Here is a 21076-nt window from a genome sequence, read left to right on the forward strand (position 1 = left end):
TTATTGTCAATGCACGGAGACAGTGTTAGAAGAACAGTGCTTTGGAAAATGTGCTGTGGATGTGAAGACAGTAGCTAAACAAAGGAAATCTCTGAATAGTAAATATAACCTCAAAATGAATATGAGCACTTCAGGCAGTATTACATTGAATGGTGATAGTAATAAAAGAAGAAGTGCTGCTGAGAGTGCAGTATGTTTTCTCAATTAAGGTGAAAGAGGTACAAATGATTCCATACCTTAGGAGGATCACGTGTGCCCAGTTAGTATTAATGCCCTGCAAATTTTGCACACTACTCCATTTGAATTTAAGCATCATATGTGCTCTGCTCATACGTCATTCAAGAGCTGTTCACTGCTCTGCTAAGAAGCACAAGTTCTGCCTGCATCATTTAGGAGGCATGAACCACATGATAAGCAAGAATCCTGGTGAGAGTGTGAGGCATGACCGTGTTTGAGGGAGACAGAGCACATTCTCTAAGAGAGCTGTACTAATGGCACTTTTATGGCACAGAGTGACAAGAGGAGATGGCTTGGCTAGCTCTGTGGTCAAGGTGATGGACAGAGGTCTGATCAATGCTCAGCACCAGGTAAATGAGAACTTTCCTCTCCAGTGTTAGTCAGCTTATGCTGGAAAAAGAGGGAGTGGTACTTTGAGGCATAGCAGCGCAACTGTCTTGTGAGAGAGCATCATCAATATCTTAGATTCCAGCCTGGAGGTTGGAGTGGAGGCGCTGGTGATGTAGACTTTGTCATCATGAGGGAGAGTCGTAAACTGTTTTTTTATAAATACTTCATTGAAAACACTTTAGAAAAATAAAAGAACATATTCTCTAGAAAAAAGTATATAAGAAAATATTAGAAAACAGTAGTACGAAACTGGTCTCTTAGTAGTATTTGATAGAATATTGTAACACTCTAAAGGAGTATAAGAGGTTGTATGTTAGAACTACGCAGGCATTTACCACGCCTGCCTTAACAACGTGTCCTGAACTACAAATGCGACTGTAGAATGCATTCCTTTTCCACACAAGTCTTTACAACGACTTGCCTTAGGGAAAGCGCTGGACTTTGTAATAGGATAATTTACAATTCCAACTCCTGTCTGCGCCACAGTAGGGAAAGTGTTGTGCTTAACGTCCAACATCAGTCCAACAACTCTTTCTCTAAGGCAAGTCATTGAAATGACTTGCGTGGTTAAGGAATGCATTGTAAGGACACATTTGTGGTTTGGGCCATGTTGTAAATGCACGGCGTGGTTCGAGCCACATTGTGAAGGCTGTTTCGCAGTGTAAGAAAGCAAATTACATAAATCTATAGAAAGTAGCATTTTGTAGTTTTGTGAAAGTTTGGTGAAGTGAGAAGAGAAAGAAAAGGAAAAGAAAGAAGGGAAAAGTACAAGGAAAAATAAATTTAAATATCTTGCCTGAAGAAAAGCAAACATATTTATGAACAAGCAAATGTGAAATATAAATGTCAGTTGATCATGTAACTAAATACATACAGAGGCAGATATTCATGGAGGCTGGAAACGAATAGTTGTGCCAGTTGTTTGTTCATGTGGATGAGATAAATATCATGAGAATGTTAACTAAATACATCTTTCTTAATTAGTTGTTGAGCAAAAAGTGGATTTGCTCTATCCAGTCTATGGTGATCACACAACAGATTTCACCATCTCTAGAAAGTGACCACAGTGGCGTCTCTCCAACTGGATGTGATGATTAGCAGAGCAATAGCAATAAGTAAGTAAACAAACTTCCCAACCACATTCCTCCCAGCCCATATCTGTGAAGCACTACCTAGAGAATGTGCATGATATCAAATGGGCAACAAATGATTGAAATGTTTGCCCAGACAAGCATCCAGAAGGTGTTAACAGACGAACAAAAAATATGCATAAGATTTCCAGTCTTAGTTTTACAAGTCCAATATTAATCATCAATGGTAGAGTTATATTTATGAAGGGAGGAAGGTAGAAGTAGTACAATGTTTGTTTGATGGTAGCCGAGCATGAGGTTAAATGTATTTGAGACCAAATCTTGTCTAATCCCCTTTATAACTCCACTTTAAACTTGGTTCGGTTGGTACAGTGATCATCAATGTGTTTATAAATACTGTATAAGAAGCTTAGACACCATGGCAAAAAATGAAAACGTCAGGAGGAATTTTAGGAGAAGGAGCTTCTGCATGTTGATGAAGAGAAAAATATTGTGAATTCATCTCTTACAACGTGTCTGTATTATTCCAGTGCATTCCAATGCTGAGCATTCCACAGAATGACATGAAGTCATGTAGAAGGCTAAGGTTTGATAATGAGGTTGTCTAAGCTGCTAATAAGATGCTGGTGAAAGCTTCTGCCAATAAACTGCTTTTCTTTATATTACTTACCGGCTCTGTTGCTGTCTCACGAGTGGATACCACATCTTTAGATGGTGACAAGGAGAACAGGAGCTGCCACAAGAAACCATCGAGGAACCGAGTTGGTCGCCGCAAATCATCTCCTGTAGCTGCAAGTCAACATTTTACATTTTGGGCTTTCACCCCGAGAGGGGGGATTGTTGTCTTGCCTTCCATTTCACAGTTGGCAAAGACTGATTCCCCTGGCCTGGTGGTGGAAATTGAGGACTGGCTTTTGCCATTGCAGTTGACCAACTCCTGCTGACACGGGCTCTTCTTTATTTTGCCTATCGCTCTATTGCCTTTCAGTGAACAAAGCCTACATCACTGCCAGACAGCTTTTTTATTGGGAACAATTATTGAGCACACATTGTATACATAATTGGCCACTATTTTGCTTTGAGACAGAATACAGTTCATATTTTAAAAGTACTGGATCAACGTACCTGGTCGGAGGCATTAATTTGAAATTTAAGATTTTGTGAAAATTTTATGTTAGCCACCACAACGTGACAGCATTTTGGGCACTGTTTCCGGGAGCTTTTGCAGTTTCTATTATTTCCATGGGCTCACCATGATACGGAGGTCATTTTTGTTTGGGATTTAAAAAGAAAAACCTTCTAAATAGCTCACTCTGTGACACGCACACTTTTGAAAAAGCTTATCTGCAGAACGTCTTTACACCTCTTCTAAGTTGGTGTAAGAAGTCAGTGATATGCACATTTCATCTGGTGTATCATTAACCTAGTGCAAGATTCAGTGACACGCACGCTACTCATTCTAAATAACTAGGTTTTATACTCGTTATCCAAGGCGTGTCATTGAACCAGCACAGAATACAGTGACACAAACAATTTCAAGTATAAATATTTTATTACTGATTCCTATATGGCATATTTATGGCTGGTTGTGTATGAGTAAATTATGCAAGCTTCGTTCCTGGAATCACCAGAGGAGCCACTAGTAAGCCAGAGAAACTGTTATGATTCATTCCAAATGTATTTGGGTGCACCTGGTGCATCCAGATTCAGGCCAGGAAGGAAGACAATTTTACTGTTGTATTCTCTAGGATTTGAGGTTCACATAACTTACAAACATTTACCTGCAGTACAAAATGTGGGGGAAGAAGAGATGGATGAATACATTGAAGCAGTAAAGAAGCTGGAAACAAGATTTGATACAAATCTAGTTTAGTAGTTTTATGTCACAAATTCTTCATGAGATGGCAACATAGCAATGAAAATGTTGAGGCATACGTTTCGTCACTTAGTAGATTAGCACCCTGATTTTCATTATGAAAACGTTATGGGCCGGTTAATACATGATCAATGTAATGGTCATTGTAACAAGGCGATTTAATAAAAACTCTTGTCCGATATCGGAGGAAACACTTTGCATTGTGAAAAGCATAGAGACAAAGCTGCCTTTGGAGAAAGAACTGAAGGACTAAAACCACATATGTTGTAAATCTTGTGAAACAAAATGATAAAAGTAGTGTTAAGGGTAGTGGGATGTATAGAGAATCATTTAGATTAAATAGGAACTTCTTTAATCGGACAAATGTCTGTTTCAGATGTGGTAGCATTACCCATTTTAAAAGTGGAAAACAGTGTCCAGCAAATAATGTAGCATGCTGAAATTGTAACAAAATAGGACATTTTGCTAAAGTGTGTCAAAGTCAGAAAAAACAGTCAGGAATGGGTATTAATGTACCGACAGGTGTGTCGGAGGTAAGTGATAACTATGTACTTGACAATCTTTAAGGGTGAGAGAGCGTAATTTAAATGTTACTTATTTATAGATGTGAAAGCTTATATTTAACAATGCTGCATTAATAATATTATTCATTGAAACGTATTTAAACGTGGAGAATTTTTCACATGCATAAACTAATGTCAACTGTAAGAAATAATTGCTTGTATTATGACTAACTGAAAACATTAACACGTATGAAGACTGCATTTTATTAGAATCCATACGCCTTAAGTTAGCGTGAGTCGAAAACTAGCTCTGTAGCTCTCATATTAAAGCGTATTTTTCTGTTTCTCCAGTGTGCTGACTTGCAAAAGGCCATGACTCAGCAGTTGTTCTTTTCTTCGCTTATTTGCAACAATGCTAATTTTTCTCATCCGCATGCTAGCAGCTTTAGTATAAAATTATGGACTTTGCAACAAACATGGACACTTTCAAGGACATTAAATCACGAAAAGGAGAACTCTTGACCCGAAGTGTGTGCCAGAAAATGAAGTAACCCCGGATATGCCACCTACGAGAAACGTCAATTATGAAGACCAATCAAAGTGTTATGAGATATCGTAGAAAGACAAATGCATTACTTAATGTATAATTTGATAGGCTACAGATAGTGAGGTGTAGTGACTGTCCAATAGAATTTTGGGGGAATGTATTACGAAAAAGGGATAAAAACCCATGACACAAGAGACAAAGAGCATTAGGTAGGGAATGATATCGATTGCATCCAGAAACTCTGTCACTCTATTTGGTGATTGAGACTTAGACAAAACCATCCTCACCCATAGACTGCCCCATTACACTTTCTTCCTTATGAGGGAAGTGTCCCCTGCCCTTAGATTAGATAGACTGACGGCGATCTAACTGATGTCCTGAAGACGAAGACTGATCCTGTATGCTGACCTATTTCGAGGAGGGTAATTATATTATTGCTAATGGAAATTCATTTGTTTGCCTTTTCTTTCTAGGTACCAAGTGCTGTATATTTTTGATTAGTGACCTTAGTTAGATGTTTTCCAAATTGATGTTCTAAATTGTTTTGCATGAAGCCCAACATGCTAATGCTAATTAGTGGCTAGATGAGGCATTCACTTGACTGACGTAGTTGACGTGACTGACGTGGTGCTATGCTGAACTAAACATTATATGAGATTTAGGCGTTTAGATTATTCATCTTCATATTACTATCTTATGATTGTGATCTTTGCATTATTGCCATATAGTGACTATGTTCGTTTGCTTCTTGGGTTTTGAGATTAATACATTTGCTATTAGATTGTAATCAATAGGGAATAAAATTCACAAAACTTCAGTAAGGTGTGGTTACTCATGACCGAAAGGTCATGGTTTGAGGAAATTCGATTTTTAATACGATCGTATCGACCCGCCATTTTGTGGCCCGCCGCCATTTCATGTTGCCTTCACTCAGGCAGCACAGCGAACGAAGTCCATTCTGCCTTTTCTGCTTATTCTGCAACATGGTGTTCAAAACAGCCTTCTGCCTCTATCTTTACAAGGCTGGTATTAAGGTCTGACCGAGTACACTAATCCCTGTCTGGTTTTCTAATCCTTGTTTCAACTATCTGTAGGCTCACACTATTCTCCGCCGATCTTATCTTATCGTCTGGCCTTCGCTGTCCTTTGCTAGTATTCTCTCATTTCACAACTGTCCTCCAAACGCACACAAACTTATCGCACCACATGCAACTTCGTTGTGGATCGGTTAATGAATTAGTTCAAGGGAGGGGTGACAAACACAGCTGGAGGGGAGGCAACCTTAAGTCACTTGATACTTTGTTTTCCAATTCCTTCTATTGGTGCTGTCTTGTTTTCCGACATTTCTATTGGCTCTGTTCTATCTTTACATTATTCTTACTGGCTCCTTTCTATGTGTTCTGGGAGTGTATGTAGTTAATAAATGGTTTTTATACGGTATATAAGATTGTGCGCCACAAAGTAAAGTGGCAGTCTCCTGAGAACATACCTTGTGTACTTCTTGGACAACTGTACTAGCTGCAGCTAATAAAATCTGATCTTTTACGCCTGACAGAGTGTCCCGTGTCTCTGTTAGTTGAGGCAGGTGAATCCAAGGAGATTTCAGGCGTACCCTGCGCCGCCAGGCCCATAAGGTTCTGGTTCTTCAACTGGCGCCCAACGTGGGGCGGCTTCAGCGGTACCGGTTCTGCCTGAAGGTCGTGAGGAACCCCGCAAGAAAATTCTGGAGGAATCGCGAGCCACGTCAAGCGACCCCTGTATGTCGAAGTGGTCCGAAGGTCTTTTTCAGCGCGGTTACTCCTTCCTGACGGCTACTGACGACTGCTGCCCTGACTGCCGCCCTGCCTTGGCCCTTTCTTTGATGATGTATGGTAAAGCGAGACGATAGACGGGCCTCTGTTGGTGTAAGAAGACATCCTTAGTTAAGTATTTGGTGGGTCGCGCCCACAAATTTTGGTCTTTGTTTTGTCCTTAGGTCCTTAGATTTGGCCATTGCAGTGGCCAAAGCCGAGGGGTAAGTGCATTTGTGCTGTGTAAACTGAAAGTTTTACCCCCTTGATGTTTGTGAACAGCCAGTAAAAATCGTGAGATGTCTGGTCTGACTAAGTTTGGAAAACTTTGTTGCTTTGGTTGTAATAGGGACTCCCAGCTTGAGGACTCCTGTCCGATTCCTTCGGTTGGAACTCCCACATATGAGCTCTATTCTAAACATGGTGTTGGTCCTATTGCCTTTAATAAGACATGGACCCGATATACAAAGAAAGATGGTGTTTTAAAATGGCCAGAAAATGGTAGTTTCGAAACTGATGTGCTAGATAATTTAGAAGCAACGTTATTTAAAAGAAAAGCCCGGCCGGCAATGTTTGACTCTTTTCGCCTTTGGCGTAAGGAAGCCAAACAGAGAGAAATTAAACAAGCGAAACGAGATAGGAAAACACAGGGAATGACGATTATACAGGCTGCTCAGCAATTGAAAGATGATGAAATAGATAATGCAATGGAAATTTCAGACAGACAGCATCGAATGGCAATAGATAAATGCTATCCGACGTTGCCTATCTCTTCCCTTGATAAGAGAAAAGATTTTGAGGAAGATTCCTTAATGTCCCACTTATTGAAATTGCCTCCGCCCTATGTACAAGGTGCTAATGCACCCCCGATGTTACAGCCTGTTCAGCCGCCAGTTGTGCTTCCGCCTGCTCCAGCTTTTCCACATTTGCCTCCTCAAGTATTGCCTATGCCAGCTTTGCCTTTAACTCCTTTGCCTTCTGCTCCTTTGGCAATTCCTAATGCTCCTTTAGTTAATTCACCTAATACCTTGTCCCCTATCCTTATGTCAAATTCTCCATCTATGCGTAAGCGATTTGCAGATACTGTCTCTGGTCTCTTATCACCTTTCTTTGAAGCTTTAAATGTGTCTCCAGCTTTTTCTCGAAGACAGTCTCGTAGTCAATTCCCAGACTCCGAAGAGCGAGAAAAATTGGACTCACTTGCTGGAAGATGGATCAAGAAGGGTCCCCAATATAGTATGTCTGATATTATGTCCACCTTTCTGCAATGGAATGCACCTACGCAGAGATATGTTTTTAAAGTTATGTGCGATACTCTAGCTAAAGAATGGGAGGATATGAATTTGGGTTCGGTCCCACAGGATCTGTTAGATGTTCAGGCTGACTTTGACAAAGGACTTATTGTGGGTCCTAAGGTTGAAAACGCTGTCAGAACACTTATTTCTTTCAGATCCCTATTGTTCTCACAGACTTTTCCTGATTCTGATCCTTCAGTTAGGACAGCACTGAAAAACTATCCCATGAGAGAGGTTTCTCCAATATGGAAGGAAGAAGTTGCAGCAGCAGGTGCTAATCCAGCTATTCCTGCGCATTTTCAGCGCATATGGATACATGTCCCCTGGAAAAGGTCTGAAGTTTTAGCACTTAAACAGTCACTACCAGATTCACGCAAAAATCCTGCTGGTTACTATAAAGAGTTGTCGCAAACAGTTGATGCATGTACTATGAATCTAGCAGATATTGACATGTTGATGGGAAATGTAGTTCCACAGACAATATGGGCTAAAATTCGTAGAGAGGATCACGCTCAAGAATTAGGCGGCGATTGGAACGCTATTATTGCCGCAGATAGAGGTCAAGTAGGTGGTGCAAAGCCCGACGCTTTGATCTCAGAACTCCCTGGTAGGATTATTACATTAATGAAAACAATGATGCCTGCTTTGAGAGTTAATTGGGATAAGCTAGCAGCATGTAAACAAAAGAAAGATGAAAGTGTTTCCGATTTCTTTACCCGATTCGAGGAGACATTCATTGATCACAGTGGTCAAGATATGGCTACAGAAGGGGGACAGCGATTATTTGTGGATAAGTTCGTATATAACTTGCTTCCTGAACTATCACACAAGCTAAAAGACTCCGAGAGTTCATGGGCAGTTTCTTCTTCCGCCCAGATATTGGCTACTGCACAATATTATGAAAATAGAGACAAAGAAGAAAGGGAAAAACAAGAGAAAAAGACGAAAGAATTAAAAACTAAAGTTCTCTTGCAACAGGCTTATCCTCCTCGTTATGTTCAGCCTCAGTTTCAACAGCCTCCGCAGTTTCAGAGGTTGTATCAAAAGCCTGAACCATTCATTCCAAGACCTTTGCTAGGTCCCAATCAATGTGCTTATTGTAGGGAGGAAGGTCATTTTAAGAACAGTTGTCCGGCATTGTTGCAGCGTAATGGAGCAACATCTGCTTCACGAGGTCGTGGTGGTCCTCAGTCAGCAAATAGAGGTAGAGGTCGAGGTGTGTTAAGCCAAGAGCAGCGTTCTTTTGTTCCTCCAAATTCCGGAAATTACTTTGACCAGCAAAATGTTAGGTCTACACAGTATTACAGTGAGGATCAGTATATTGAAGGAGGGAATGAAAGTCTTCATTTTGAATAGGACAGCCATGGACAAAGTAAGGGGGTTACGTCAATTCCAGTGGATCAGAATGGACCTTATGTTAATGTCACTACAATGGGTGTTTCAGAGCCATTTCTTTTAGATACTGGTGCCATGAGAAGCTCTATCATTCATTCTAAACTCCCTGGCGCACCTTTGTCTGGCTTAACGAATGTATCTGTAGGATTTTCTGGCGCCCCTGTTCGCAATCCAGTTTCTTGCCCTTTGCCTGTTTCAATAGGCCCTTATGATTTAGAAGCTCCGCTTCTTCTGACGAATGGTTGTGGTGAAAATCTGTTGGGTTTAGATCTATTAAAAAGAATGCATGCTACGATATATTGTTCACCTTCTGGTGTATACCTCACTCTAGGACAGAAAATGACTAGTCCAATGTACTTATCAAAAGATCAATTCCCACCTGAATTGCTTTCTCTTCCCGAAACGCTTTGGGCTACGGGTCCGAATGACGTTGGTTGTCTTGAGATCCCACCTTATGTTGTTACTCTTAAGCCCAATGCTGAAATGCCACGTATTCCGCAATACAGAATCTCTACTGAAGGTGAGAAAGCACTTCTGGAAATTGTCCATGATTTGATTCAGAAGGGTGTGGTTGAGGAAACGAGAGGAAATACATGTAACAGTCCTGTTCTTCCGGTTCTTAAACGCACTGATCCTTCTCAGCCTCCTGTTTATCGTTTTGTAATTGATCTTCGGGAGGTAAACAAGATTGTCGTACCGCAGTTTCCTGTAGTCCCAGATATCACTGCTCTGTTGACGATGATACCTTCTACAGCGACTTGGTTTTCAGTTATTGATCTAAAGAATGCTTTCTTTAGTATTCCCATCGCCGAAGAGAGTAGAGATATTTTTGGTTTTTCCCTCGGAGGCCGAAGCTTCCGGTTTAAACGCGCACCTCAAGGTTATTGTGAAAGTCCCTCTATTTACAGTCAAGCTCTAAAATGTCATCTTGATGCCTTTTCCTTACCGTCCGGTGCCGCTCTCATTCAGTACATGGATGACTTATTAGTTGCAGCTGATTCAGAGGAGATTTGCAAAAACGTGACCGTTGCACTGTTGCGTCATTTGTTTGATCTGAATCACAAGGTTTCTCCTTCTAAATTACAATATGTCTGTCGCGAGGTGACTTATTTGGGTCATCTCTTGTCAAAGGAGGGACGACGATTGACCCCCGAACGAATTCAGGCAATTGCACAAATGTCAGTGCCATCCACACAAAGAGAGGTACGTGCCTTTTTGGGCATTACTTCTTATTGTAGACAGTGGATTCCGAGTTTCTCTTTATTGGCTAAACCGCTGTTGGCGCTAACTTTAAAAGATACGCCTCAGCCTCTTCCGTGGACTGACGAATGTCAGAAGAGTTTTACTGATTTGCGTATTGCTTTGTGTTCTGCTCCTGTATTGGGTACTCCTGATTACAGTAAGCCCTTTACGCTCTATGTCCACGAAAGAGAGGGTTGTGCATTGTCAGTCTTAACGCAGCGTTTTGGAGATCAACAGCGACCATGCGCATATTTCTCAGCTACGTTAGATCCAGTAGCTAAAGCATTGCCTAGTTGTCTTAAGGCGACAGCGGCAGCAGCAATTTCTATTCGACAGTCTGCTGGAGTAGTGCTAGATAATACTCTCATTGTTATGGTGCCACATGCAGTGGATACTTTACTAAATAGGACAAAAACGCAGCATCTTACGAGTGCTCGGTTGTCCGGATATGAGCTGACGCTTTTGGCTAGTCACATACACATCAAACGATGTAATACCCTGAATCCAGCTACTTTGTTGCCTCTTCCAGAAGAGAGAGATGTCTCTGAACAGCATGATTGTTTTCTCCGTACTGAAGAAGAGACTAAGGGTAGAATTGACCTAAAAGACACGCCATTAGTGAATCCAGATGGAACACTATGGGTAGATGGTTCTTGTTTCAAGCTCCCGAATGGAGATACAGTTTCAGCCTACGCTATTACTACTTTGCATACGATTGTGGAGACAGCACGCATTAGACATAATTCAGCTCAGGCAGCTGAATTGATAGCCTTAACTAGAGCGTGTGTGTTATCCAAAGGAAAAAGAGTAAACGTGTACACTGATAGCCAATACGCTTTTGGTGTAGCGTTTAACTTTGGGCGCTTATGGAAGGAAAGAGGATTCTTTACTTCCCATGGTACTAAGATACAACATGGTCAATTAGTGACTGAACTTCTTGAGTCACTTACAATGCCTACTCAGATAGCGATCGTGAAGTGTAGTGCACACAAAAAGATTGTGGACGATGTTGGTCGAGGAAATGCATTTGCAGATGAGGTAGCGAAAAAGACAGCCAGAGACAACACAAGTCGAATGTATGTTGCAGGTCCCGCAAACTGCGTAAGAGAAAAGGGAATGTGTGAAGATACAGTAGAGAGTGTGAAATCAATTCAAGGAGAGGCTACGGAGAATGAGTTGAGAAAGTGGAAGGAATGTACAGGAATGTTAGATGAGATGGGATGTTGGGTTGAATTATCAGAACATCAACGTTGGCTGTTACCAGATGCTTATGTACTACCTGTAGTTACTATGGCACATGGTCCAGCTCACCTAAGTGCAAAAGGAATATGTAAACTTCTGGCTCCAGTGTGGCAAAATGAGGGGATCCCAAAGTGTGCAAATAATGTAGTAAAACATTGTATTGTTTGCTTGATGTACAATCCGGGAAAGGGAACCCCAACTCCAGCAGGTCATTTTGCTCCTCCAACATATCCATTTGAGGTGTTGCAGATCGATTATATTCACATGGAACGATGCAACAACCTCAAATATGTTCTGGTGGTAGTATGTGCTTTTTCTAGATGGGTAGAAGCCTACCCTCTGAAGGACAATACTGCTTTATCAACTGCCAAAATACTTTTGAAAGAATTCTTCCCTAGGTTTGGTTTGCCGCGCATTGTCTGGAGTGACAATGGGAGCGAATTTGTGGGTCAAGTCATGCAAAAAGTTTGTGCAGGTCTTGGCATAAAACAGAAGTTCCACGCGGCGAATCACCCACAGTCGGCTGGTTTAGTAGAATGCTACAATGGAACCTTGAAGCTTAAAATTGCTAAGGTGCAAGCTAGCACAGGACTTAATTGGCCTGATGCTTTACCATTGGCTCTTCTGTCCACCAGAACAGCAGTACACTCTCGTTTGGGGCTTAGCCCTTACGAAGTGATATTTGGTCGCCCAGCTAATGTATGGGGAGTTCCTCGCCCTAAGAAATACTCAGACTTGCCATACCCGATGTTGATTGACTACTTGCATGACCTTACAACTAAATTGCGTGTTCTTCATCAACAGGTTCAAAGTGCTCTACCAGAGGCTTCCACAGACCCAGGTCATTCCATCCGACCAGGTGACTGGGTCTGCACGAAAAATTTCCAACGACAGAGAAATTTGGAGCCCAGATGGAGAGAGCCACGCCTGGTTCTTTTGACCACAAGAACAGCAGTTAAAGTCGAAGGAAAGAAAAACTGGGTGCATGCCGTGCACTGCAAGAAAGTGCCTTTGCCCTTGCCTTTCGATCAGTGGGTTCATAGAGGCATCAGTGACTCTGAAAGTGAGAAAGTTCCGCAATTTGTACCATTCAGTGATGCGCGTCTAATTGGAACACTTTCTGAGAAAGAGGACGACGACATCCTTCAAGAAGCAATACCATCGCATCGTCGCTTGAACACGACAAATCCAGGAACATTGTTTCAAAACCAGACTGCCTCTGGACAGGAACGCTATAATTTGAGACCAAGACCAAAGAACTTGTAAATTTCTCTCCTATGTAGTACTCTATCCCGGTTGCAGGGTCACGGTAGGAGTCTTAGTTACGACCTGAGTAAGTGGCAATAGGCCTGCAGGACCTCACAGTGTCATAGGACGGTAGATAATCGTGACTACAGTGATTGAGGAAGATTGCCGTGAGCATCCACTTAGAAAGATGGAGGCTACATTAGATAAAAGAGAAAGTAAAAATGTAAAGAATAATTGTAAAGAAATATGTAGTCGTTGTAGTATTGCTCTATGCGTCATTATATTGTCGTGTATTCTTTTGGCATCTGTAAACTGGATCATTATTACTCTGCAGCAAAAAGTTGTCTCTTCTCCTACCTCTACATCTTCTTCTACTATCTCTCCGCACCTATTTCACACTCTTCCCCAGCATGAACTCATCAGAAGAACTGAATACTTTAACAATTCCTTCGTCCAGTTGTTACATCAACATCAGTTAGTGATCAATACAACTGACTGTTGGGTGTGTGGACTCATACCACATACGGTAGAAAAAGGAATGCCATATTTAGTTCTTCCATTCTCCTATGAAGGTTCCGCTTGGGCTTATTTTGTCATTTTCAATAATGCATATCAAAGTAAAATTAAACAACCTGTCAGTTCACATAGTGTTGGTTCAAATTTCAGTCATAGTTTATTGATAAAGGGAATGGTAGCTATGGCTAAAATCATGGAAAAAAGTGAAGCTTCCATAGATGAAAGAAAAGCATATACCAATTGGAACATAACTAATTACATTTCCAGCCTCAATGATAAGGTTAAGCAAGGAAAATCTCCTCCGATACGGGTCATACCCCAACAAGGAAATTTCTGTCTGCAAATAAATGGTAGAACTCCAAACACCGGACAAAGAGAAAGTTTATGTTCCCATACATATGTTTATTCAGCCCTGAATTCACTGCCGTTAGTACCATCTCAAGGTACATACTTCGTTTGCCACGATAGGCCTTATACATGGTTGCCAGCTGATTTCTCTGGTACTTGTTATATAGCCTTTCTTCTTCCCCCTACATACACCGCTCCTGCGAACCATCATAAAAATAGATATGGCAGAGGGATTGTGGATTCGAAAGACACAGCAGGACAAGAGGGAGGAGATTTCCTCAAAGGATTTCTTCCCTTCTGGGGTCCAATGGCCAACAGCAGAAATATAAGGCAATTGGTTCGTGTCGTAGAAACCACCATAGACATCACTGTAGGAGCTTTAAGTAACATTACAGCTGAACTACAGGCTGATCGTCTTATGACCTTGCAGAACCGTGTTGCCTTAGACTTTGTTCTTGCGGACCGTGGTGGAGTATGCAAATTGATCGGATCAAGTTGCTGTATTTTCATACCTAATGACGCTCCGACAGTATACCAAGCTATCTCTAAGTTACACATAATCTCCGAGTCGATTCATCAGGACGAAGGAGATTGGCCCTTTTCAGAGTGGTTTTGGGGATTACTGTCCAAATGGGGTTGGAAGGTATTGACATTCTTTGGAGTAATTTTAGCTTTTATATTCTCTTGTTGTCTTTGTATGCACTGCGGTCCTGCCATCTGCAACCTATGTGCTACTGCATGTATTCCCAAACCCAAGTCACAAAGAGCAGAGAATATCAAAATGATGGTACAGCAACAGCTTGATGACCTCATGGCCATAGACATCGACTCAGATTAACATGAGTTTGTGTATCTTGCCTGAGTTCTGGCAAAAGGAGGGTCTGAGGAAATTCGATTTTTAATACGATCGTATCGACCCGCCATTTTGTGGCCCGCCGCCATTTCATGTTGCCTTCACTCAGGCAGCACAGCGAACGAAGTCCATTCTGCCTTTTCTGCTTATTCTGCAACATGGTGTTCAAAACAGCCTTCTGCCTCTATCTTTACAAGGCTGGTATTAAGGTCTGACCGAGTACACTAATCCCTGTCTGGTTTTCTAATCCTTGTTTCAACTATCTGTAGGCTCACACTATTCTCCGCCGATCTTATCTTATCGTCTGGCCTTCGCTGTCCTTTGCTAGTATTCTCTCATTTCACAACTGTCCTCCAAACGCACACAAACTTATCGCACCACATGCAACTTCGTTGTGGATCGGTTAATGAATTAGTTCAAGGGAGGGGTGACAAACACAGCTGGAGGGGAGGCAACCTTAAGTCACTTGATACTTTGTTTTCCAATTCCTTCTATTGGTGCTGTCTTGTTTTCCGACATTTCTATTGGCTCTGTTCTATCTTTACATTATTCTTACTGGCTCCTTTCTATGTGTTCTGGGAGTGTATGTAGTTAATAAATGGTTTTTATACTGTATATAAGATTGTGCGCCACAAAGTAAAGTGGCAGTCTCCTGAAAACATACCTTGTGTACTTCTTGGACAACTGTACTAGCTGCAGCTAATAAAATCTGATCTTTTACGCCTGACAGAGTGTCCCGTGTCTCTGTTAGTTGAGGCAGGTGAATCCAAGGAGATTTCAGGCGTACCCTGCGCCGCCAGGCCCATAAGGTTCTGGTTCTTCAGGTTGCGCCGGAGGTTTACTAATGTCAAAAGTGAAATATATTGTGGTGATATATGTTGACAATATTATCGACGTATTGTTTGATGTATTGATTAGTTATCTCGTCTTATGGTGTCTCACCACTGGGTCCAAAGATTCATCGACCTAAAACGAGTCCTGATGTGTATAAAATTAACATAGACGGACGCGTTATCAGTTCTGGTAGCAGAGCGACGGTTTGGCCCTTGGGGGCCCTAGGACAGAGTTTAATTGTTTAAATTTGTTTTCTGTGATAATGAAATTTGGACAGATGATGGGTTGCTAGGTTCGCCATGGCTTTCCCGGGATCTCGGAGCCTGCCTAAATGAGTTGGGAATGTTCTCAGCGCCATATTATGTGTGGTTAGGGTCTTTGCGCTTACCTAAGCTTATGCATCTTGCAGGTGGTTGTGAAAATTTGCGTGTATTTAGGCCAAATTAAGTGTTGTTTAGCAGGAGTGGGCGTACTCCACAGTATGATAGTAGGGAAGTCGGTGTACTTCATGTGAATGTTGCCCTTACTGCTCAAAATTATCCACGTGGTTGGTGTTGTGTACGGACCTGTTGAGGTCTAAGACTCCGGAGTATGATGATAAATGTGGTTTATGTTGTGATCTGTGCGGTTTAATAGGTCAATCAGGCGTGGTTGACAAAGTCGAGTTTGAGTTATGATGTATGTGTGAAACCTTCGATGGAGATTTGACAAATTCTAAAGTGCACTAGAAGGAGTCATTGACAAGTCGAGAGTAGGATTTGCAGGTCGAATTCTGTTTGCGTATGTGGGAACTGAGAAGGAGGGAGTAGCGGCCGAGGCTTCAAGTGAAATCTCTGTAAAGTTCTGAAGCGAATGTGTTACCCTTCCTGTAGTAAACCAACAGATTTGTGTTGTCATTTTAAGGTGCTCGCAATAATTAGCATTAGTTTGTATGAGTTGTAAGGGGATCAGTGAAGAGTGGACGAGCCGCAAGACTTTGTCAGCTGCAGAGTGTGTGAGTGTGACGTCAGTGGTGCCGCGCTGAGATAGGTCAGATGCCAAGAGGGGTCGCGCACGGATTGGCTGCCGTCCGTGAGAGGCAATAGGTTGAGAAAGGGCAGGTGAAGAGTGTCCTGGGAACTAAGCCATTTCTGATTAAATACGAAATAAAGAATTGCAAAAATGAATTTTGTCAAGGCATTCAAAAGCGCTTTAAAGGGAGATGTGTATATTGTCGCAACCGATGGGGAACCTACACCACCTGAGGGTACTCCAGCTTATAAAGTTATGGAAGAAAAGGGTGTTGCACCTTGTTTATGGATGAAACAATGGCGCAAATTAACAGAGAAAGAGGGGTGTCTAGCGTTCCCAGAACATGGGACATTTAATCCAAAGGTGCTAGAAAATTTGAGGTGGATGTTAAGTACGCAGAAACCACCTCCGAGACCGGCACAATACGAGGCTTTGGCGATCTGGGACTTGATGGCTCTTAAATATAGACAAGAAAGGTTTCAGAAAAGACTGAGAAGGGCAGAAAAATCCTATGCAGAAGCTAGATGGGACAATGAGAACAAAATGTGGAGACGGGGAATTGTAGATGGGTTGAAGTTATTCCCAGCAATAACACAGGGAGAAGAGACACAGGGAAAGAAAGCCTCCTGCAAAACCGACAAAGATTCAGGCAAAACTAAAGAAAATAAAAGGTCCTGGGAAGAGGAAGATGATTCAGATGAAGAGGAATTTATGGATAGATTGTTACATGATCGTCCGCCACCGTATGCGGTGAGTGACAGTGCTCCAAGCACTAGCTTGGATCCTGGGAACCAGACGCAGGAGAAGGGAGTTACTGATACGGTACATACTAGTGATACAGCATCGATACAGAATGGTGTCAGTGTACCCACTGCACCAGACTTGCCGATACAGTTGCAGCCTCCACCGCAGATAAAAAGAATTTACCCTGATGTCCCAGTGCTTGAGACTACTACAAACTTGATAGTGCCGCCAAACCCGATATACACAAAGCCAAAGTTAATACAGATCGAATCGACCCCGAAACTAGTGTCTCAACCGCCACAGCTGATACCTGGGTATAACCCTGTAGCAGGACCACCGTTGGTACCTGTACCGGGAACACTGGAACAGACCTATGGTGTTGCAGCTCCAAGAAGTCTGAGTTCAGGTCAGACACCTGCTGCTATATCACTACCTATTACTGTTGGTCCCCCAGTACCGTTATTTGCACAAGGTAAAACAGGGGTGTGTGACCAGGGAGTGATGACACAGGAAGCCATAAGAGGAGGGCCTATGGGGACTCCACAGATAATGGCCTCTGAAGAGCAAGCAAATGAGCCACCGAGATATTTAATGGACCTTAGTCCAGTAGGGGTACCTCTCGAAGCAATGCGTCAAGCAGGGTTGGGAGTTTTGACTCCCCAAACTATGAGTACGAATACCTCACAATCTCCAATGATACATGCAGGGAATATTTCACTGCAGGGTTTTACAGTACAACAGCTAAATGAGTGGTTAGAGAGAACTTGTACCTCACAAAAGACTACAGTGACCACAGTTGAACCTGAGAAAGAAAAACAAGATGAATACTTGAATTTTGTACGACTAGGGGCCGAAGCTGCCGAGTTAGTGGAAGGAACAATGGGAGTAAATAGGTTGGAATCATACACTGAGGCAGAATTGAGGTACTTATGCCCCAAGATTACCAAAGAAGTAGGCAAAGTACATCAGAGATTAGCGAATTTGGCAGACAAATATAATATCGATATTGGAAACACTAAACATTTGAAAAGAAGCTACAGATTGGATTTTGACTCTAAAGATTTTGAACACATGAGATCTGCAGGCATGAAGGCACACCTGAGAGAACTGTTGCAAAGTGCACAAATTTGGGGTGCATTAGAGAAATGGGAAGGCCGATGGGCAAAGAAAAGAGATAAGGGAAAGGGAGAAAGCCCAGGGTCTAATAAAGTTGGGACCACATCTAATTTAGATTCAGTAAAAATCTTACCCATGAGAGAGACAGCTGGTGGTGTTTTAGTGCATGTGCCATGGACTAGGGGAGACATTTTATCCTTTACGAATGATTATCCTAGGCTAAGAGAAAAGCCAATCGAGTGGTATCAACAGACGGATAGGTTCGTGAAGCTTGCAAAGTGTCTCTGGGAAGACTTGAATACTTTGTTTGAGATTATTGTTCCGCCAGATTTGTGGCTCGAGTGCAAGAGAGGGATAGATTGGCCCACGAAGGAGCCGGCAAGAGATAAGGTGACTGGAGCGCCTTCAGAAGAGGTGATGAAATATTATCATAAAGTAATTGAGTTCTTGAAACAAAAGGTGTCGCCGAAGGTGACCGATTGGCAGAAAATCGACCGGACCTCTCAAGAGGTTAAGGAGTCAATACATGCGTATTACGAGAGACTATTGAAAGCGTTCAAACATTACAGTGGTACTGAGACTATCGAACCGAAGGACATGAACCATCTTGTGTTTAGGTTCGTTGAAGGACTGAGGCCGGAGGTCAGCCAGATGATTAAGAATCATTTGATTTGTTGGCAAGCTAAACCGATTGATGAAGTGTTGCAGTCTGCGAACTACTTTAGTGATGAGATTGAGTTGAAGCAGAAAAAGTTGAAGGAGAAAGTGATGGTGATGCAGATAAGGGCTGCACAAGCGGGAATACAGGGGAATGGAGTTCAGCAAATGATACAGCAACAACCGCAAATGAATGGTGTGTTTCAGGCACAGCCGAGAGGCAGAGGTCGAGGGTTTGTGAACCGTGGTTCGGACATGAATAATGTTGTTATTCAAAACGACGGTCAGGGAATGAAAAGGATGTCACCATGTCATGCGTGCGGGGGCATTGGAAACGGGATTGTCCGAATATGGTGCAGGATGGTGCAGTTCAGCAAAGCATTAATGTTGGTACATTACAAAATCCACGAGGTCCAAAAATGAGACATCAAAACCCAAATTTTCAGAATAATTTGGTACAAATGCCAGGGGTACAACCCATGCAGCAGATGCAAATGCCGCGTTTTCAGTCAGTATCAATGCAACCAGTGCAGCAGCAGATTCCTATGGGGCCTAGACAGCAAATGCAATTACCCATGGCTCCGATGGGACAGCAACAGGTGATGCTTCCTCAGCAGGTCACAGGCCAGGTAACCAATCAAAACAACACTGTGCAACAATTCCCATTACGAGGTGAAAGTGGCATGAATGAGGATTGGTCAGATGACAGCTCAGACAGTGAAGAGTGCAGGCTTGCAGCATCTTTAGAGGTGGATCAGAGAGGCCCATATGTAGAGGGAAAAGTAATGGGCTATAAGGTTTCATTTTTGGTCAACACAGGAGCTACACGCTCTACAGTTCGAAGTACAGAAGTCCCGAGATTACCTCTCTCAGGGCGTACTATATGAGTGGTTGGTGTGGCAAATCAGTACTTGACTAACCCGATTACTGATCCGGTGCAGGTTGAAATTGGTAATTTCCAAGGCCTGCATAGATTTGTTGTATGCGATTCAAGCCCAGTATCCTTACTAGGGAGAGACTTACTATGTAAGACGAAATGTTCGATTACCTGTTCCAATGATGGAATAGAAGTACAAACAAACAGTGACGATGAGGGAGATGAGAGTCGATACATAGAGGAAGGAGGAGAGACTAATGAAGACTACCCTTTGATTACTTTATTCCCAATGCATAGTTTGATCGACCTACCTGTTGATTTACAAGGGTCCGTAACAGAGAAAGTGTGGGATTTGACTGGGAAAGAAGTAGGATTAATAAAGGGAGTAGAACCAGTCAAGGTACAGATAAAACCGAATGCAGTGTTCCCACAAGTGCCACAATACCACATGACCCAGGACGTCCTCATTGAAGTGACACAAATAATTGCAGATTTTCTCAGACAGGAAGTCCTGAAAGAAGTTCTGAGCAGTCCGTGCAACTCTCCCATTATGGATCTGAAGAAGCCCTGTGGGAAGGTTCGAATTGTGCAGGATTTGAGAAAAATAAATGAAATTGTGATAAAATGCTGCCCTCTGGTACCTAACCCAGCAGTAATAATGTTCCAGGTTCCTTGTGATGCTGAATGGTTTACTGTAATAGACCTATCATAAGAATTTTTCTCGATACCTCTTCATAAAGACAGTCAGTTTTTATTCAGTTTCAAATTCCTGGATAAGGTGTACAGTTGGTGCAGAATTCCTCAGGGTTTTTCTGAGTCACCATCCATCTTTAATCAGATATTGAAAAAGGATTTGGAACCTCTTGTGCTGCCTTTTAATTCGACTCTTGTGCAGTACATTGATGATTTACTGATTGCATCTAAAACCAGAAACAGTTGTAAATATGATACCATTGCATTGTTGAATCATCTGGGAAAGAATGGACACAAGGTGTCACCCAGAAAGTTGCAATACTGTCAAAAAGAAGTGAAATACTTGGGACATCTGATTGAGAAAGGGTCCCGAAGAATATCAAAGGAAAGAATAACAGCTGTTTTGCAGATGAATCCCCCAATAACAAAAAGAGATGTCAGGATGTTTTTGGGAATGGTGGGCTACTGTCGTCAGTGGATACCCAACTTCTCGATCATCTCAAAGCCTTTAATAAAATTGACAGGAAAAGGAGTCAAGGACGAACCATATACAATCACTTTGACAAAAGAG

This window comes from Pleurodeles waltl, chromosome 6 (assembly GCF_031143425.1).
Source record: "Pleurodeles waltl isolate 20211129_DDA chromosome 6, aPleWal1.hap1.20221129, whole genome shotgun sequence".
In the NCBI taxonomy this organism is placed as follows: Eukaryota; Metazoa; Chordata; class Amphibia; order Caudata; family Salamandridae; genus Pleurodeles; species Pleurodeles waltl.